Here is a 19,600-nt window from a genome sequence, read left to right as displayed (position 1 = left end):
ATTAGTTAAGTTCACCACGGGCTGAGCACTGGTCGTGTTTCACCGACCCAAGGGTCAGAAGTGGTAGTGCGTTGTGAACGCCGGGCCAAATAAAGATTGGATCCAATCAAGGTCGGCATTGAATGACTCATATGGGGTATTAATGCTGGACCGACCGGAAGGTCAATGAGAACTATAAGCGCTTGCCTGGTCTACGACCAGATGACTATAGCCAAGGTATATGACCCCGGTGACCGTTTGTCACATGGCTAAGGGACGTTGTCCATAGTTTCGACTCTAGAGTCGTGAGGAAGGTTATGTTGGTGACTAATCACCTTGCACCTGTCCTAATCAAACTTAAGAAAGAATCACTTATCAGTTAAGCCCTGGTGACCCTATCGTCACCTGGCTAGAGGGAGCGATGCTCAATATTGTGACTTTTGGCTATTGTCACCTATCTGTATGGACCGTTGGTTCCGAATGGCAACTGTGGTTATTGTTGATACTATATCATGTTATACTGTGTTTTCTTGCTGGGCTTCGGCTCACGGGTGCTACGTGGTGCAGGTAAAGGCAAGAGGAAGCTGGACCATCCTTGAGTTGAAGAGCTTAGGTGATGATGTGTACATATGCAGCTGCTCGTCCGCCACGGCCGAGGTTTAAAGTGGAACTAGGGTTGAACCCTGTTTTGCCGCTTAGAACGGCCTGTTGTAAATATTTTCTGTAATAAACTCTGAAACTTTATTTTCGGGATCCCAATGTATAAATTAAACGTTCTAGTGAAACGTTACATCTTAACTGAAGTTTTAATCCCTAAACCGCTAATCATACTTAGTTCACGATTTTGGCCAAATGACTCGGTTAGCGAGTTTAGCACTGTTTACAAGGCACACCGTAACGGTCCCTGGGGTTTGGGGCGTTACAATTACTCACTCGCATAATTGTGTTGAACGTACTCAAATGACTATATGGATCGGAATTCCCATCAAATGGTGGGACATGAGGAATTTGGAATCCCTGAGGAAACGGGGTGCTGAAAATATAAGTGGCAAAGGGTTCGAGTTCTTATTCGAACTCTTCGTCCCGATCCCGACCTTGTTCATATTGTAAGAGCTTGAATGCTCTTTCCAGTTGTTCAATCCTTTCTTGGACTAGATCCATGGGGGGTCTGACTTGAAGCAATGGGAACTAGTTATCGTTGATCACAACCCCAGTTTCGCGCCTCAGCACAGGATTTTTGCGTCCATTAAGATGATCCCATAGATCTGGATTCGAGGGATTATCATTCCCCCGATTATGGTTCAAGTGTTCTCGTAAATTTGGGTGATCCCTTCGATTCCCAGTATTTCTACATCCCTGGTCATACATACTGACTGATCTAGTGTCTCCCAAGCCTTCACTGACATGGCTCGTTGCGTGGTTGTTTCGAGATGGGTTCCTTGCCAGTTGCCTCATCTCAATAGTGTGAGATCGAGACATTTGGCTTCTCGTGGGTTGGGTACCTTATGCTCCTTAGCAGTCTCCCCATTTCCACGTCTTTACCCAGCTCGCCTTTCCCTATCACCCTAAGTCGGTTATGCGTTTCTCTGAGTTGGTGAGGGATACTTATTGGCGATGGTGGGTGCCTTATGGGTGATGGTGGCTGCCATCCATTACGGGGCCTAGAAGGCCACAAGTTTGCTCGAATTGGTTCAGGAACACTCTACGCGTTACCAGGATATTGGGTCAGAGCCTCCATGGGGGCTCGGTTATTCCCTACCCCGACCGATACCTCCGCAGTTGAGTTGGCAGGAGCTCCAGCCTGGTTACTTCTCCGGGGCATTGACGGAGCAGGTTGTTCTGCTGGCGGCGGAGGTTGCTCCATTCTCCGAGTGGCAGCATTTTTGCACGGTCGCCCACGAGGCCTACGTGGTGGAACATGAATATCCCGCGGAGGCAGAGCTTGGGCCTCTGGCGGAGGTGGGGCCTGAGCTGCCTGTGCCTCAGCAGTCAATCTGGCCAACTCCTCGTTACGTTTCTTGGCCTCTGCCAAGTGTTTTCGCAGTTGACGATTTTTGAGCTCCACTATCAGGACATATTGTTCAGGATTATAATACATGTCCTCGTCGTCCCTGGTGGCCGGTGGTGTAATGCCCCGAATTTCCTAATAAGGTTTAAGACATTGATTAGGAGGCCGGGAGGGCCATAATTGATTTATTGTGTTATTAAATGATAATATGCATGTTTAGGTGTATTAAATATGCATGTGAACTCATTTTTGAGTAATTGGGTGATTTTCATATTTTGGCCATTTCAGGCATATTTGGCATATATGTGATGTGTGTGTGGTGCTTTATTATTGTTTGGTTATGCTAGGGTTACTCAGCACAAGACGATCCTAGGAGGTAAGCTAGTGGGAAAGTCACAACGGGATTTATTCTTGACTAAGAGTAAGTCAAGGGATATTTAGAGTATTACGGGGTTATTAGGTAATGGGAATTAATATTTGGTGATAAATTAGGAGTTAGTAAGATCAGGGGGAAATTATGGAGGTTTTGACTATTTTGTCCCCGGGGGTGTTTTCGGGACCCCGAGCGTTAGGATTTGTTTAAGGCTACTTAAGCTTGAAGTAACCTTTTAAATGAATAAAAGAACGTTCTGTACGTTATCTCTCCTTCTAAGTTTCCTTTTCGTCTCTTGATCGTATTTTCGAAGGTAACTTGAGTTCTAGGACTCGAATTCAAGCGAGGATTGAGGCATAGCGATCCTAGGGAAGATTAGAAGCTTATTAACCGAAGTATTTAGTTGGAAACAACTCAATTGGAGGTAATTTAAGTTTTAGGTTTTAAGTTTTTAAGGTTTTAAGCTTGAATTAGATTTTGTGTTTTGATGAGTTTTTGTTAGAATTGAAGCTTGGATTTTATGGGTTTTGGATCATGGGGATGTTTGGGAACTTTGATTTTTGGATTTGGGGGTGTTTAGGTATGTTTTTGGGAGGTTTTAAAAGGTTGAAAATGGAGAAAAATGGCTGGCCCGAAGTTGGGTCGCAGCCCTGTTCTTGGACGCCGCGGCCCTAGCTCGAAGAAGCAGGAGGAGAGCTTTGGCCTTGCTGGGCGCCGCGGCCCTGGGTATAGGGTGCCGCGACCCTTGCTCCTGGTGAGGCTGGGGGCCGTGGCTCAAGGTGCTAGGGTCGCAACCCTTGGGCAGGTTTGAGCCCGTTTGAGTGTTTTGACCTCAGGAACTTGGTTTTAAGCCTTGGGATCATTCCTACTACCCCGATTGGTGGGGTTTGATTTCTTGGAGGCTAGGTTTTGGTTCCGGGATTGGTTTTAGAAGTTGAACTCATTGGATCACCATTTGTGGTTGTGACTAGGTTATCACTAGAGGCTTGGAATTGGGATCGTGCTTGTGGCTCGTTTGTTGGTAACCTGTGCTTAGACCAAAGGTAAGAAAATTGCACCCCATATGTGACATGCATGGTTATTCTTGATGCATGTTGGATGTTTAAATGCAAACATTGATAGCATATTGAATGCTTAGCAATCTTGCTCATTTGCATATGGTTATTATTGAGGCATGCTGGATGATTAAGTGTGATGCATGTGATGCACGAGAAACATGTGATTAGGGCATGCCATGAATATTGACTGTGAGATTGATCAGAGATTGAGTCTCTGTGTTTATGCATGATCATAATTGTGCTAGCAACTGTTAAGTAAGCATGTTGAATGCCCTGCGTTTGAATATTCGACATATGACATATGTTTGGTAGCATTGCTTACTTGTGCATGGCACTGACTAATTAGTCAGAATTGGCAAAGGTGTCAATATCAACTGTGAAGTTGTGACTCATCTGATTAGAGCCATTGCAGGAAAGCCCAGGTAACGGTTTTGTTACACGGCTATGGGCACCGAGCCCCATAGTGACTTGCTTGTCAGTCACTTAGTATGGTTAACAGAACCTCCAAGTGATATTCACTCATCTATTCAGAGCTATGAGCTCTGTATGATCATTCTGATCATCATTTGCATGGCTTTGGGTACTGAGCCCTGTAGTGACTTGCTTGTTGGTCACTCAGTATGGTTTACCAGAATCTCAAGTGTTGAAACAGTCACCTGATTAGGATTGACTTGATAGTCATCCAATCAGGAGGGCAAGATTTCTTATCCTTGATTCCCCAGCATTGTTCGAACTTATTTGCATGCTTGAATAAAGCTATGTTGCTAGGCATGCCAGATATGATTTGATATCATGATATGATTATTTATGAGCATATTGAGTTTTCTTGCTGGGCTTCGGCTCACGGGTGCTATGTGGTGCAGGTAAAGGCAAGAGAAAGCTGGACCATCCTTGGGTTGGAGAGCTTAGGTGACAATGTGTACATATGCAGCTGCTCAACCGCCACGTCCGAGGTTTGAAGGAGAGGAACTAGGGTTAAACCCTGTTTTGCCGCTTAGATCGGCTGGTTGTAAATATTTTATTGTAATAAACCTTTAAATTATATTTTTGGGATCCCAATGTATACAATAAACGTGTTAGATCTTAACTAAAATTTTTAATCCCTAAACCGCTAATCGTACTTAGTTACACGTTTATGGACAAATGACTCGATTAGCGAGTTTAGCACTGTTTGCAATGTGCACCATAACGGTCCCTGGATTTTAGGGCGTTGCAGGTGGTCCCCGAGATTCGGATGAACCACTCCTCTCATCAGGGTCCAAATTCACTATAGGCAGCTTTCCAGGGCGTCGAGGGTAGTCAGCTTCATCTAAAATTTCCTCCTCAAGAACATTGGGATCATTCGCGGCCATAGTTGATTCAGGGAGGCTTTTTTGACTAGACTCACACATGTACTGCTTAATGCTCTCAATGAAAGCACCAAACTGTTGACGCCATTTTTCGTCATCTTAAATCGTAGAGCAATTAAACAATGAAGCGAATGAATGATGAAGAAAAACAAGAGAATTTTTACGTGGTTCAGCAGTTAATTCTGCCTAGTCCACGAGTCTATGTTATTAAGACTTGGAGTTTTCTAGAAATTATTCAGAGATGAATTACCCAGAGCATTCTCTCAAGAAATCATAAATCGCTCCCTTACAAATGGTGATTCCTTCTCTATTTATAGAGAATGTTGCAGAATTCATTCCCACATATTTCGGGAAGATATTATGTATATCAATTGAAATAATGATATTAAATGCATTATCTCCTATATACACGGAAACGTCTGATGAAGATCGAGAACGGATAACAGATTAAATGACATCCCTTAAATATTGGGATTACACAACAATAAATATGTTCACACGTAATGGGCTATCCTAGGTGATTTCTCAGGTCTTCGAGATCAACGATCGGCATTGAGTCTGTCAAGACTTATGGGTCAATCATGAACTTGTCACCCAACTTCACGCTACGCTCGGGATAGGTAGGTACTGTCGAGGCTGTCACACCCGAGCTTGCACTTCCCGAGCTCGAACTACCTCGCCCGAGGACGATCGGTAAAAGATATATTCAAGTGTCGTGCCATTGCCCATCGCGAGCTTAGAGAATATTCGAGGTTACACATCCTCAAGGTCGTTGTTTTACTTCAGAGGTTTTACGACTGGACCATATGATGTTTTCATACATTTCGAGCTCACACATGACGAGCCCAGTTTTCGGGGTCATAACCTCTTATCTCGAAATCTTGGTGTAACACACCGTAACCTATTAATAACACCTAGATGCACGTTTATAACCAAAGAACTTGATTAGCGAGTTAAGCGCGATTTTCACAGTAATAGTCTTGGAGTAACCAGGGCGTTACAGAGGTGTCCCAGCTTGATGAGATTCCCAGCTTGATGAGATTCTCAATCTCATCCTTGAGTTGGCGGCATTCATTGGTGTGGTGCCCTATGTCGTTGTGGAAGCGACAAAATTTGACAGGGTCCTGCCTTTCCCTGTCTCTCCAGATGGGTTGCAGCTTCCTGTAGTGAACGTGCTATGTCGTGGCCAAGAAGATATTCTCTCGGGAGTCTATCAAATCGGTATACTCAAAATACTATGAGACATACTTCTCGCCTGATGTGACTCCCTGCTCGGCTTGTGCAATTCCACTTCCCTTGGGCCTCCGGCCCTTGCCTTTCCCTCTGTGCCTACTGTCGTTGGGTGCTCGATTGGATTCAACAGGCTGGGAGGGAGCAGCAACTCTAGCACTGAATGCAGGCTAAAAAGCACTATATCTTGTGGGCGCTGCCCCGTACCCTGTTGGAGCCATACTGAATCTAGGAGCGAGCACGATGCTATAACTAGAAAGAGGAGCGCTTTGGCTGGGTTGGACTCCCCCCGTGCTCGGTTGGACGGGAACAAAATGGGAATATTGGATTCCCAAAGCCACGAGGCGAGGCTCGACCGAAGTAAGGAAAATGGTGTATACTCTGAAAGCCTCAATCTGTGCATCCTCCAAGCTGATATATTCTTGTGCTCAATCATCGAGACATCGACATCCCCTCCGTTGGAGATCATGGATGCGGGGACCCTGCACAGATGCCAACTTGTAATGCCATCAATTGTTGGCCATCATCAACCCTTTTGGTTCTCGTTGTTTCCTCCTTGAAGCGTTTGATGTAGGCCTTAAGGTTCTCGAAGATCCCTTGCTTTATGTTGGCCAAGGCGTTGACCTCAGTAATGCCACGATTGAATGGACCCTAGTCAGAGCTTTTTAAGCCATTCATCTGTTGGCCCCATCAGGATGATGGGGAACACATGACACTTAGCGTAGTCGGAGACACGATGCACCGACATTAACCTGTTGAACTTAGACAGGAAGTATTTGGGATCCCAGCCACTGTCATAGGGTAGTATGGATGGCATTTTGAAGCCTGGTGGTAGGGGGCCTCAACAATGTGAGGAGCGCATGGCTCCACTTATTTGTCTTCCAAGTCATACTCGTGGCCTTGACGCCTGGCCATCTTGAGCATTATCCGCTTCAGACTTTCTAATTCTGCACGAAGCACGTCACGATCCCGGTTGATGCTCTGAGCCGGGTTGTCTCTTCTCCGAACGTTGAGACTATCCCAGAGGTCTGACAGACCTCTCCCAGCGGGCTTGCGTCCTCTTGCCTTATTGAATCTTCGGGCATTGAGGTTGTCTCGCATGTCAGTCTGTCCTCGGAATGCACCGATACCCTCCGGACGAGCCACTTTGGTCTCACCATCGGACTCGATGTTTTCGTTTATCAAGATACTAATATCGCGCTCTCGATTTTGTGGGGCATTCCTACGGGGCTGGTTAGGTCCTGAGGGGACACTAGCTTCAGGCCTCGCGTGATCCATATGGGTGCGTCAGGGCGGAACGTCCTAAGCTCCACGAGCGCTGACTGCGTGGCGGTGCCCTCAGGCCCCTGGACCAATACCTTTGCCAGCCTGTTGAGGAAACTGGTGGCCTTCGGGTTCTTGATGAGCCCTCTTCTGCTTTGGAGCAGTATTATTGTTAGCCTTTCCCTTATTACAAGCCTACAGTGGCATTGCGGTTCCAATTCCTATTAGGTGCCCAGCGGGTTCCCCAGCTGGCGGACCTCGCGCCTCTGCATCCGGGTGCTCAGGAGGCACTCTAGTTGCATTAACAGGTGGCACTCCAACGGGGTGGTAGGTGGCACGCCAGTTGTGTGCCCAGCTGGTGCACTACCATTAGGATTAACTCGCATCCCTTGGTTTGCAAGAGTGGTCTTCATGGCAAGCACCATCTCTTGTAGGGCGATGATGTTACCCTCTTGTGCGTTGATCTTCTGTTGTTGGGTGGCCACCTGCTCATGGAGCATCACCACCTCTGGTGTTTCCTTCGCATCCATGGGCTGAGGATTTTCTTCCTCATAGTACCCCTGGTCGACGCTGTCATCTTCATCATCGTATTCATGTCTTTGTCATAGTCCTCTACCACTTCAGGTACGTCCTGGGGTGGTTGCCGACTGGGTTCCCCTCCTTCAACTCCGATAAGAGGGAGTTTATCGTCTGTAACGTTTCTTCATGTAGTCACCATAGTTGTAATTGTTCCAAATGCTTTCTTCAATCTCTCAATGAAAGAACCAAAATGTTGACTGTCTTTTTCGCTATCAACCTAAAAATGAGAGATTAATGAGACAAGCAATACGAACACAAGGATTTTACGTGGTTCAAGTTATAAAAGAATCCTAGTCCACGAGTCTCAGGTATTAAGAAGATTGGAAGCTTATGATGGCAAACTCCAATCGGGTATTCTCAGGCAGCATTTAGATTGCTCTGAGTACATGGTCTTTTTTTCTCTAAAAAATCGACCCCTTACAATGAAACCCCCAGCCCTATTTATGAGGGGATTAATACCAATTCAATGCATTGGACTGCATTGAATAGAGACCACGGCCCACCACAAAAAGGTACCTACTTTATGGGGAACATGCCTCGGGTACTGTTAGAGCGTGTTGTAAGTACCTTCATGTCAGACGACATAGTGGGAGTGCGAATTGTCGAGTCATACACTCGACAACACTGTTGACGGATCGCCTACAAAGGTTCTAATATGATCTTCTGGCGCTGCAAACCCGCACTGGCTGACACCTGGCACCATATCTTAGGTTCGAGAACCGAAACCTCGGACCTGGGAGACGAATGGGGGAGGAGAGCCCCCTCACCTTAATTGCCTGAGTTAGGGAACCTCAAGCTCTGAGGGCAAGCCTCGGAGAATAATCTACCTTTAAGGTATTCACGGCCTACCCACTGGCGAAGACGGGCGATCTCACCTAAAAGGATCTTCGCCCCGAGTAGAGCCCTTGGGAGGTAACATACTCCGAAGACGTCTATGAACGTCCGAGTCAGTCATTGTGAGTTGTCACATGTCAAAGGAGAAAATACGGACAACCTATTTTAATTTGGATTAATATATAATATATAAGTAAATATATTTAAATAAAACAATACATTATTGCAGAGTTTTTTTAATAAATAACTTTTGGAAAAAAAAATTAAAAGCTAAGTTGTGCTAGCTTTAGTTTTTAGTTTGTAGCTTCTCCATAAATTATTCAACAAATTATTTTTTGACGATTTACCATACACATAGCTAAAAACTATACCAAACTAGCTAATACATGATACCACTATTAGAATATAATTGTACATTTGATAAATTTACAAATATATCGATTATTTAAATATAAAATTGATATTGATTATATAATATATTTAATGGGTAAGACTATGGTGCAGCCAAAAAAATGGTTGTACTCCAGTATTTATTTTTACACCTCAATAATATTTTTTACATGACGGAGTACATTATAGTCATTTAAGATATCCTCTAAATTTTCAAAAAATTATGAATAATTTGCAGTGCCGAAAACAAGGTACAAATTAGGGGTGTTCGTGGTGCTGGTGGTGCGGTTTTTCTTTAATTTTTTAGACCGCACCGCATATGCGGTTTAAGCAATTTTCCAAATCCCAACCCGCACCGCATAGGCCTCAAGCTGCATAAACCGCACCGCAAAAATGTAGTGTGGTGCAATGCGATGTGGGCGGTTTATACCTATCGCCAAATAATTTAACAATTAAATATTATAATTAATAAATATTCATAATAAATATCACAACCATAGAGTATTTAACAAAATAATTAAATGTACAACAAACTAATGTACTTTTAGCAAAACAATAAAAATATAACAAACTAATAACAAAGAAAAAAATGTAATATAGAAGTAAAGATTTTAGTTAATGAGAAATATTTTTAGATTGAAGTAAAATATGTGTTAACATCTTATAAAATATTATATATTTTTTCTATATATTGTGTATATTTTACTATATAAATATTTATGCATTCATTTTAAATGTGGTAAAAAAGAAAAAATATATATATAAAAGTTAATGTATATAATGATGTAGTGCGGTGTGGTTTGAACCGCATTTATAAAATTTAAAACCGCAAACCGTACTGCACCACGCGGTTTGGCAAAAATACAAACCACAACCGCACCGCGAAGGATTCTAAACCGTAAATTGTGATGCCGCGTGGTGCGATGTGGGCAGTTTTATGAACACCCCTAGTACAAACAGTTGAATTTACACCTGTATAAAAATAAGCATACGTGTAACAAGTTGTTTGAACCTTGTTTTCGACATTGTAAATTATTCAAAATTTCTTGAAAATTTGCAGGATGTCTTAAATGACTACAATGTACACCGTCATATTTAAAAAATTGAAAAAAAAATTATCCAAGTGTAGAAAATAACTCAAAAACAAAAATCGGTTGCATCGGTGCAGCTAAAAAAGTGATTACATCGTAGTCTTACTCATTAAGAAATTCGTAATAATTTACAATGTCGAAAATAATGTTCAAACAGCTTGTTATATGTGTGCTTATTTTTTTGTATACTCATGTAAAAATTGTTTAAACCTTGTTTTCGATACTGTAAATTATTTAGAATTTCTCGTAAAATTTGCAGGATGTCTTAAATGACTATAATGTACACTATGATATAAAAAAATTGAAAAAAAAATTATCGAAATGTAGAAAATAAAAATTGGTTGTACCGGTGCTGCCAAAAAAATGGATGCATCGTAGTCTTACCTATATTTAATATATTAAAAACACTTTAATATAAAGTTTCAACAACTGAATATTATAAAAATAATTTTTCTATATGAATAAAATTAAATAATTAAAAAGCTAAAATTTTAATACATTGATAATATTTTTATATTAGGCTTTTAATTAATTGAAATAAAAAATTAGGTTTTTATTTAATTATTATTTTCTAATAGTTTCAAAGACTAAAAATAAACAAATTTATTATGTTTTTTATATTAATTTTCGTTATCAAAGAATTCAAATGTGATTTTGGTTACAATATGGTAACGTAATATGTTAGTAACTTTTTGATAACTCATTATTTTGGTTACTTTTTAGAAATTTATTATTCTAGTTACTTTTGGTCATTTTGGATGCTTTTTTAAACATGATTTATTATTTTGATTACTTTCTATTAACATTTATAATTGAATAACAACTTATTATTTTAATTACTCTTTAGTAACTTATTATCTTACTTATTTTTTAATTTATAAAAAGATAAGTACTCATTTGGTATCCTTTGTTTTTATGAAGTATCATTTTTTTACCTTAAATTACTAATATTTATCCCTTGGTACCCTCATTTTTTTAAAAAAATCAGTTAAAAATTGTACATTATGCTCGAAATAGGTCCACAAATTTTTCACAATGACTAAATTCCCCTGAAAAGTATTTTAATTAAAATAAAACAAATTAAACACATTAAGGAATTTTTTTTTTCATTTTCTATCTCAATTATGTCTTCTTCTTTCTCTTTTCAATCTTCCATCCCTTTCATTGTTCTTCTTCCAGATTTAGGGATCTCGTCGTTGGCTGGGCATCCCGATGGGAAAAAGTTGCCACGCGTTCTCATCAGAACTGCGCTTCTTCGTTGCTTCGTTGCTTCTAGATCTGATGGTAGGTAGACCCATAACAACGAACTTGTAGGCGAGATCTATGGTGGCGCCCTATGCAGATTCAGATTTGGACGACGGCTTCTACAATAGCTATGGAGGTACACATACGTACAACTTAAAGGTCAAGGAACACTAGCCATGGAGGCGTACAGGCTCGACAAGTTTCGACCACGGAGGCACTAAGGCTTCAGTTAGGGAGGCGCACAAGATTCAGCAACAACTACATACGAGCTTTGTCCATGGGCATGCTTGGTGTGTTTGAACAAAGGTTTCAGCCATGGAGGCATCCATATGAGAGAGCACCATATGTTCAATTAGATGACTGAGATAAGCTTCAAAGCTGATCTGAGAAAAGGAACACATATGGGTTCATGTTTGTGTTTGTAGCGCCCAAAACTCCTATGTTTGTGTTTTTAGCCTACAGGGGGCGATATATCGCCTCCTTCAGTGTGTTTTTGAAAGTTTTCAAAAACATTCTCATTCAAATCCTTAACCCCTTGATAAGTCCAGCATCTTTTTGAACGAGTCTTCAGCCTCTGCTGAACGATAATTCAAATGATTTTCATTTAAAAAGCCATTATTTTTATTCAAATTAAATGAAAATCTTTTCATTCCTAAACTCTATAAATAGGACCTAGTACCCAACCATTTATTCATTTATTACTCTAAGTTTAGAGGCTGCAAGTTGCTAGGTTAGTGTGAGAGTGTAAACACTTGGGTTGAGAATCATAAGCTTAATCACTATAAGCTTACCAAACACTTGGGAAGTAAGGTTCTATTCACATTTCGGTTCAAGGTTTAGATTGGTCATAGAAGTACTCAAGGTATCCCAAACTCTAGTCCATTTCTGTATTATTTTCTTTAAAGTTCTCATAGTCTTCTACTCAGTATTCTAACCTTATTCCTATTCTTGGTTAGGAAATCTAAGTTCTTGAGCACAAGGTTTTTGGTAAGTATATTTTGATAGTATAGTCCTTCATCACTTTCATCCCTTTTCTTCAATATACTCACCCTATTATAAATGGTTTTTAGGAGTGTTCCAAGGTCCCAAATCAGTTATCATATCCCGGTTATTTTGGTAAGGAAAATAGGATAGGATTTATGAGTTATATGATTTTATATGTTATCTTATGAATATGGGTTATGTAAAATGTTATGTTAAGTATGCTTGTAGACTTGGGCATATGACCTATACAACTAACAAGCCCCAAATAGATTATGGGCATATGACTTGCTTAGCTAGCAAGACTCCACTAATCTAATGGGCATATAACTTGTTTAGCTTATGGGACCCCAAGTAATAATGGCCATTATAGTATGTATGTGACATAAGTGTTATGATATGTTTTATGTTACTTTATGAATTTTATGTATATGGTTATATGTTAGATTTTCCTTGATGGGCATTAGGCTCACTCCTTTTATGTTTGTATGTGCAGGAAAGTAACTTTGGTGGCGGTAAAGGTTCTTGGAAGCTTTGGGGATGTGTATTGAGGCAGAATGGATTCAAAGAGCCGAGAGTTTCGATTCGAGGATGAAGTCTTTACTTATGTTTTTATGTGTATTTTTTTCCGCACTTATTTATGTAATCTCTTTTAATTACAATTATGTTTTGTTTTGATTGTAAAACAATGGGATCCCATATCCTAACTTAAATTTTATGAAAGTTTAACCTTTATTCTTACAAGTTTTAATAAAGTTATGATCTTTTCACTTGTAAGTATTATTAAGGATTAGTGTCTATGTATAGTTTTCGTTAATGGTCCAAAGTCTAGAGTAGTTGGGTCATTACCTGGGCCTTTAAGGCCTGGAAAGCCTGTTCGCAGTCTCCAGTCCATTCGAACTTCTTGTTGCCTCTAAGTAGATTAAAGAAAGGGACACATTTATCTGTCGACTTTGAAATGAATCTACTAAGCGCGGCAATCCTCCCAGTTAAACTTTGTACATCTTTGATTTTCGCTGGCGATTTCATGTCGACCAGGGCTTTGATCTTTTCTAGGTTGGCATCGATTCCTCTTGAATTGACAATAAATCCCAGAAATTTTCCTGATCTAACTCTGAAGGAACACTTGAGAGGATTTAGCTTCATTTGATACTTGTTCAAAACATTGAAACATTCTTGTAAATCCTCCACATGTCCTTTTGCCTTTTTTGACTTTACCAGCATGTCGTCTACGTACACCTCCATGTTCACTCCGATCAATTCCTTGAACATGTGGTTAATAAGTCACTGGTAAGTCGCACCAGCGTTTTTCAGCCCGAAGGGCATTACTTTATAGCAGTATAGCCCTGTATCGGTCCGAAAGCTAGTGTGATCCTCGTTAGGGGGATGCATACTAATTTGATTATATCCTGAGTATGCATCCATGAAAGAGAGGATCTTATGTCCTGCTGTTGCATCGACCAGCTGGTCGATCCTTGGGAGTGGGAAACAATCTTTTGGGCAGGCTTTATTAAGGTCTGTGACATCCACACAGGTTCGCCATTTGCCATTAGGCTTGGGAACCAGTACTGGATTAGAGACCCACGATGGATAAAACGCTACCCTGATGAATCCATTCTCCTTTAGTCTTTCGACTTCCTCCTTTAAGGCTTTCGATCTATCTTTATCGAGCAGCCTTCTCTTTTGTTGCACAGGTGGAAACTTCTTGTCAACATTCAGGACATGGCTGATAACTGCAGAATCTATTCCAGCCATGTCTTTATGTGACCAGACAAAAACTTCCTGGTTTTTTCTCAAAAATTCCACCAGTGTTCGCTTCGTTGTTGCTTCTAAATTCTTCCCGACCTTAATAACTCTGGTCGGGTCTTTTTCGTCAAGTTGGACCTCTTCAAGGTCCTCGACGGGTCCAACATCTTCCTCAAAATCCCCAAAGCGAGAATCCAAATCCCTATCCTCACTTTGGGCAACACCCTATTTGGCGACTTCATCACCGGATTGGGCTTGTGTATCAATGGCCATCTGCAACCTCTCTGGGGGAGTGCTATTCGGCGTTCCCTTCTTTGCCTTTGTGATCGAGGCATTATAGCATTCCCTTGCTTCCCTCTGATTTCCCAACACGCGTCCTACCCCTGCATCTGTTGGGAATTATATGGCTAGATGCCATATTGAGGTGACGGCCCGAAGGTCAACCAGTATGGGCCTACCGATCACGGCGTTGTACGCCGAAGGACAATCGACTACTATGAAAGTAGAGAGTAATGTCCTGATAGCAGGCACTGTACCCGCTGTAATTGGCAGTCTGATTGACCCCGTAGGGGCGAGTCCCTCACCAGAGAAGCCGTAAATTGTCTGGTTGCAGGGCTCCAAGTTCTTAACGGACAACTTCATGCGTTCCAGCGAAGATTTGTACAGGATGTTCATTGAACTTCTTGTATCGACCAGTACTCTCTTCACCATCATGTTGGCGATTTGAACGTCCACGACCAGCGGATCGGAATGTGGGAATCGGACATGCTGGGCGTCGCTATCAGAGAAGGTTAGCTCATTATCCTCCGTTCGAGCCTTCTTTGATGCCCTGTCCTCCACAGTCATCATCTCAATGTCCTGGTCGTGGCGTAGGGTCTGAGCATATCGTTCCCTCGCCTTTCCACTGTTTCCCGCGAGGTGCGGGCCTCCACAGATGGTGAGTAAAGTGCCAGCTACGGGGTCAGGCTGTAATGTGGGCGAGCGTTGGCGTGCGGACGCCTGCTCGTTGCCACCTGGAGCCTCTTGTTGGCAAGTTCCCGAGGCCCGTATATATCTTCTCAAGTGTCCTTGTCTAATAAAGAACTCGATTTCATCATTCAGCTGGTTGCATTAATTGGTATCATGTCCGTAGTCATTATGATAACGACAGAACTTGGTAGTGTCTTTTCTCGAAATATCCTTTCGAATGGGGACAGGTTTCTTATAAGGCACACTAGAACTCGTGGCCTGATACACCTCTCCCCGAGACTCAATAAGGGCAGTGTAGTTAGTGAACCGAGGTTCATAACGGTTGCCCTTGGCTCATTTGTTGTCAAAGGTGGAAGGCTCATTATGCGGCCGCTTCCCCCCATTCTTGCCATTGCCATTGCCGTTCCTGTTGCCTTTTCCGTTCCCGTTGGGTTTTGACACATTGGCGGCTTTGGCGGGCTCGGTAGTCCCCTTATCCTTGCCTGGGGGTTTTCCTTCACTGGCGATGGCATCTTCGAGCTTGATGTAGCGATCATCTCGATCCAAAAATTCCTGGGTAGTCCTAACCCCATGCTTTCTGAGGCTGTTCCAAAGAGGCGTACGATGCTTAACTCCTGCAGTTATGGCCATCATCTTGCCTTCGTCTCCCACTGTTTTCGCTCCAGCAGCTGCTCGCATAAAACGCTCGACGTAATCCTTCAGTGGCTCTCCATCTTGCTGGCATATTTCGACCAGCTGATTTGCCTCAGTTGGGTGCACACAACCCGCATAGAATTGTTCGTAAAATTCCTTTACGAACATCTCCCAAGAGACGATACTTGCAGGGGGAACTTAGAGAACCACTCTTGTGCGGCATCAGAAAGTGTTGTAGGGAAGATCCTGCACCGAGCGTCTTCGGACACTTTCTGGATGTCCATCTGTATCTCAAACTTGTTAACATGAGATACCGGGTCACCATACCCGTCAAAATTCAGAAGCGTGGGCATTTTAAACTTACTAGGAGTCTCTGCCACAGCTGTCCTCTGAACGAAAGGAGTGCCCTTTCTCCTATCGTGATCGATATAAGACGTTCTTCCCCGACCAGTTGTTGCACTGCCTGGTTGAGGGCATCTATTTGGGCTTGCACGGCGCCAGGAATCGCTGGGGCCTCTGCTGCTGGGGGAATGTACTCATCGTGTCGTTCCCTGCGATCGTTGAGTACATCTCTTAAATCTTCGTCTCTTTGACGCTGCTCGCTAGCTCCAAGACGGTTAAAGTTGTTATTTTGCCTGGGCTGCCCCCCAGCGTCGCGTCTTTCAGGTTGGTCATCCCTAGGTGGTGGGCTTCTATCCCCACCTCTTTCTCCATTTCTCCGACCGGCATTTCCTCTGCCTGAGTCGGCCTCATTATAACCATGGCCATCTCTAAACCTTGACTGGCTATGGTGGGACCAACTGTCCCCTTGGTTGCCTCCTCAGGCTAGAAATTCTGGAGCGTTAAAGGGTGGCCTGCGTTGGTCGGTAGGTCCCCGTGCATTGTCATGCCGTGGGGGGCCCCGGACCGCAGAGCTTATCCCTGAGTTCCTTCTGTTACCAGAAGGACGCTGCCCTCTGCTCGGTGGGTTCGGCTCTTCGCCCCTATGGCGTCTAGGACTGTGGGGCTGCTGCCCGGCCCTATTCTGCCTTGGTTGCGGGGGATTGCCACGACCAGCCTGGGATGGAGGCTGCGCTTCAGGATCCCTTGGTGGGACATCCTCCTGAGGCATTGGTGGCTGCTCGGGCCTCTGGGGGCTCGAGGGCTGGATTGGCAGGCAAGGATTGGGAGCCCTCTGGGGTGGCCCATTTGAAGGTTGATCAGGCTGTGATGCAGGTGTAGCCTGATTCCTAGCCAGCTGTAAGGCTGCTTCGAGGGCTGCCATGGCCTCCCTCTGACGACGGTCCATCTCCGCCTGCCTTTCACTCAGTTCCAGGCGCTGTCGCTCAATCTCTTGTTGCTGCCGTGCCATAATCTCGGCAGCACTTTCCTGGCTGGCCCTCAGATTGGCCAGTTCATCCTGCAATACCCCCAGGGTATTCCTCAGCGTATCAGAATCCAATTCTTCCTCATCGAATTCCAAATGTGGCTCATTTTCAGCCACATTGGGAGGAGGAAAAGGCGGTTGAGATAGTGCCACGCTAGCCACCTGTCCAGTCTTCCTTGTTGTTTTCGCCATTACTATATCAACGATTTCGTATCAAGCTCTCAATGAAAGCACCAGAATGTTGACCCTCGATTTGGCCAACTGACACGGAGTCAAAATGCTTGACGTGGAAAGAGGTGTTGGAATGAATGTAATGACAAAAACAGTAAAGGACACAAGGGATTATAGTGGTTCGGCCCCAAGAACTGGTAATGACCTACGTCCACTTAAGCTATTATTGATATGAGATCTCAAATGAGTGATCAAAGAACTAGGGTTCTCTGAGTTTCACAAGCCTCTGAATAATAAACAATATATCGTAATGTATTAGCTCTGATTCTCTCGTAAATCTATACTCTCAAATAATTTAAAAAGCAAAAAGTCCCCTCCCTTGAGCTACCATTTTCTTATTTATAGGCTCAAGGAGGGTTACAGGAATCTGTTACAGATATTATTTCCTACATAATCAGATACTCAGGAAATCATGGGAGACAATCTCGGATATGATCATAACTGCACAAGATTTTCTCCAAATATAGTGAGTATACGACCAAGCTGGTCATGCATAACGTTTGAGCGTTGCGCCAGGGAAATATTTCTGGTCGATGGCCGAACAAGACTTCCGCCAGGTGTCAACCACGTGTACTAAACGCCTGCCACGTCACCCATTCCTGTTTTTTGGATAACAGATATGTGCACCCAAAATATTCACTCAAATATTATACACATTGACATGACACAGTTTTAAAAAATAGTGGGTCTCAATTTTGATAAATGTAATTGATTAATTTAAACTGTCACATCATTGTGTATAATATTTATGTATATATTTTAGGTACAAATATAATTACTCAATAAAGATAATGGTGATAGTGTATTATTTTCTTATTTTGATCATGATTTATGTAAAATATATCTTATATGATTTTTTTATAGTATTGTATTTATGTTTTAATTTATATTGTATATTTGATTCAATATATATATATATATATTTTTAAAATAAAACCTAAAAAACCATATCTTTTAAAGCTCAAGAGCATGTATATATATATTTTAAAAACTTTCTAAAATCTTTATAAAAATTCCTAATATTGCAAGATATTTTTTTATGAATATATATTATTGTATTGTATTATATAGCATAGTTTTATGTAGAACTACATTTAATATTGATTTATATTTATATATAAATATAAAATATGTTCATAAAAATCAATATCAATTGTAGTATTATATATAAGTTTATACTAGATAAAAGGAACGTACAATGCACGTTTATTTATTTTTAAAATTGTAAATATTGTCTATAATTTTAATAAAAACTAGTTTATTATTTTTTTTAAATATATATAATAAAATGAATTATAGTTCTATAGTATATATAATTATTTATATCAATAATCTCTACATATATGACATCTAAACATATATAACTACGTGACTACATGACTTATATATAACATACAATAATATTTAAAAATAAATTAACAATATAAATAAAATAAGAATAGAAAAAGTCATAGTATAGACAATAGTATATATACATTAACTATTTTTAGTTTCTAATATATCTCGCAATGTCCTTTGGTGAATTTGATTGAAGAAAAAGAGTTACAATCATTTGATAAAAAAACAAACTATCACACAAATTTATAAGATAAAAAAAATAATATGTATGCCTTTATTATTTTTAAATAAATACGATTTAATTATTTAAATTATCATAAAATATATTAAAAATATACTATTTTAATTAATTAATTATTTATTTTTAAATTTATGTTTGTTCTAGTTTTTGAATTGGACAATGACAACAAAAGATTATGTGTTATATGTTTAATATAATATTAAGTTTAATTAAATTTTATTTAAGTTATAAAATATATAGTTTTATTATTTTTAAATAATTATTATTGTAAAATATTTAAAAAATATCTAATTTTAATTTATTTATTTAATTTTATTTAAGTTTAAGTCATGTTTACAATCCATTATTAAATATAAGAATATTTAGTTAAATGTAAAAATATTTCGTTAAAATTAATGAAAAAAATGATAAAAACCGTTAAAACAAAAGGATTTCTATATCTACACACTTTTTATTTTTTTTTTATATAGAAGAGACATTATAATCTAACTTAATACGAATAGTAGGTACCAAATGCAGCCTCAATAGGTAATGTAATACAAATTTTATAAATGCATGCAATAAGTTTTTTTTATTATTAGAATAAAATAATAATAAAAAGTGTTCTAAGAACGGGTATAAATCAAATTAAAATAAAAAGAGGAAAAATGTAGTAGTAAACACAAAAAAGGGGTAGTTTTCTAATACTGTTTCATT

Source organism: Humulus lupulus, chromosome 8 (genome assembly GCF_963169125.1).
Source record: "Humulus lupulus chromosome 8, drHumLupu1.1, whole genome shotgun sequence".
NCBI classification, from domain to species: domain Eukaryota; kingdom Viridiplantae; phylum Streptophyta; class Magnoliopsida; order Rosales; family Cannabaceae; genus Humulus; species Humulus lupulus.
Note: the sequence above shows the minus strand (reverse complement) of the source record.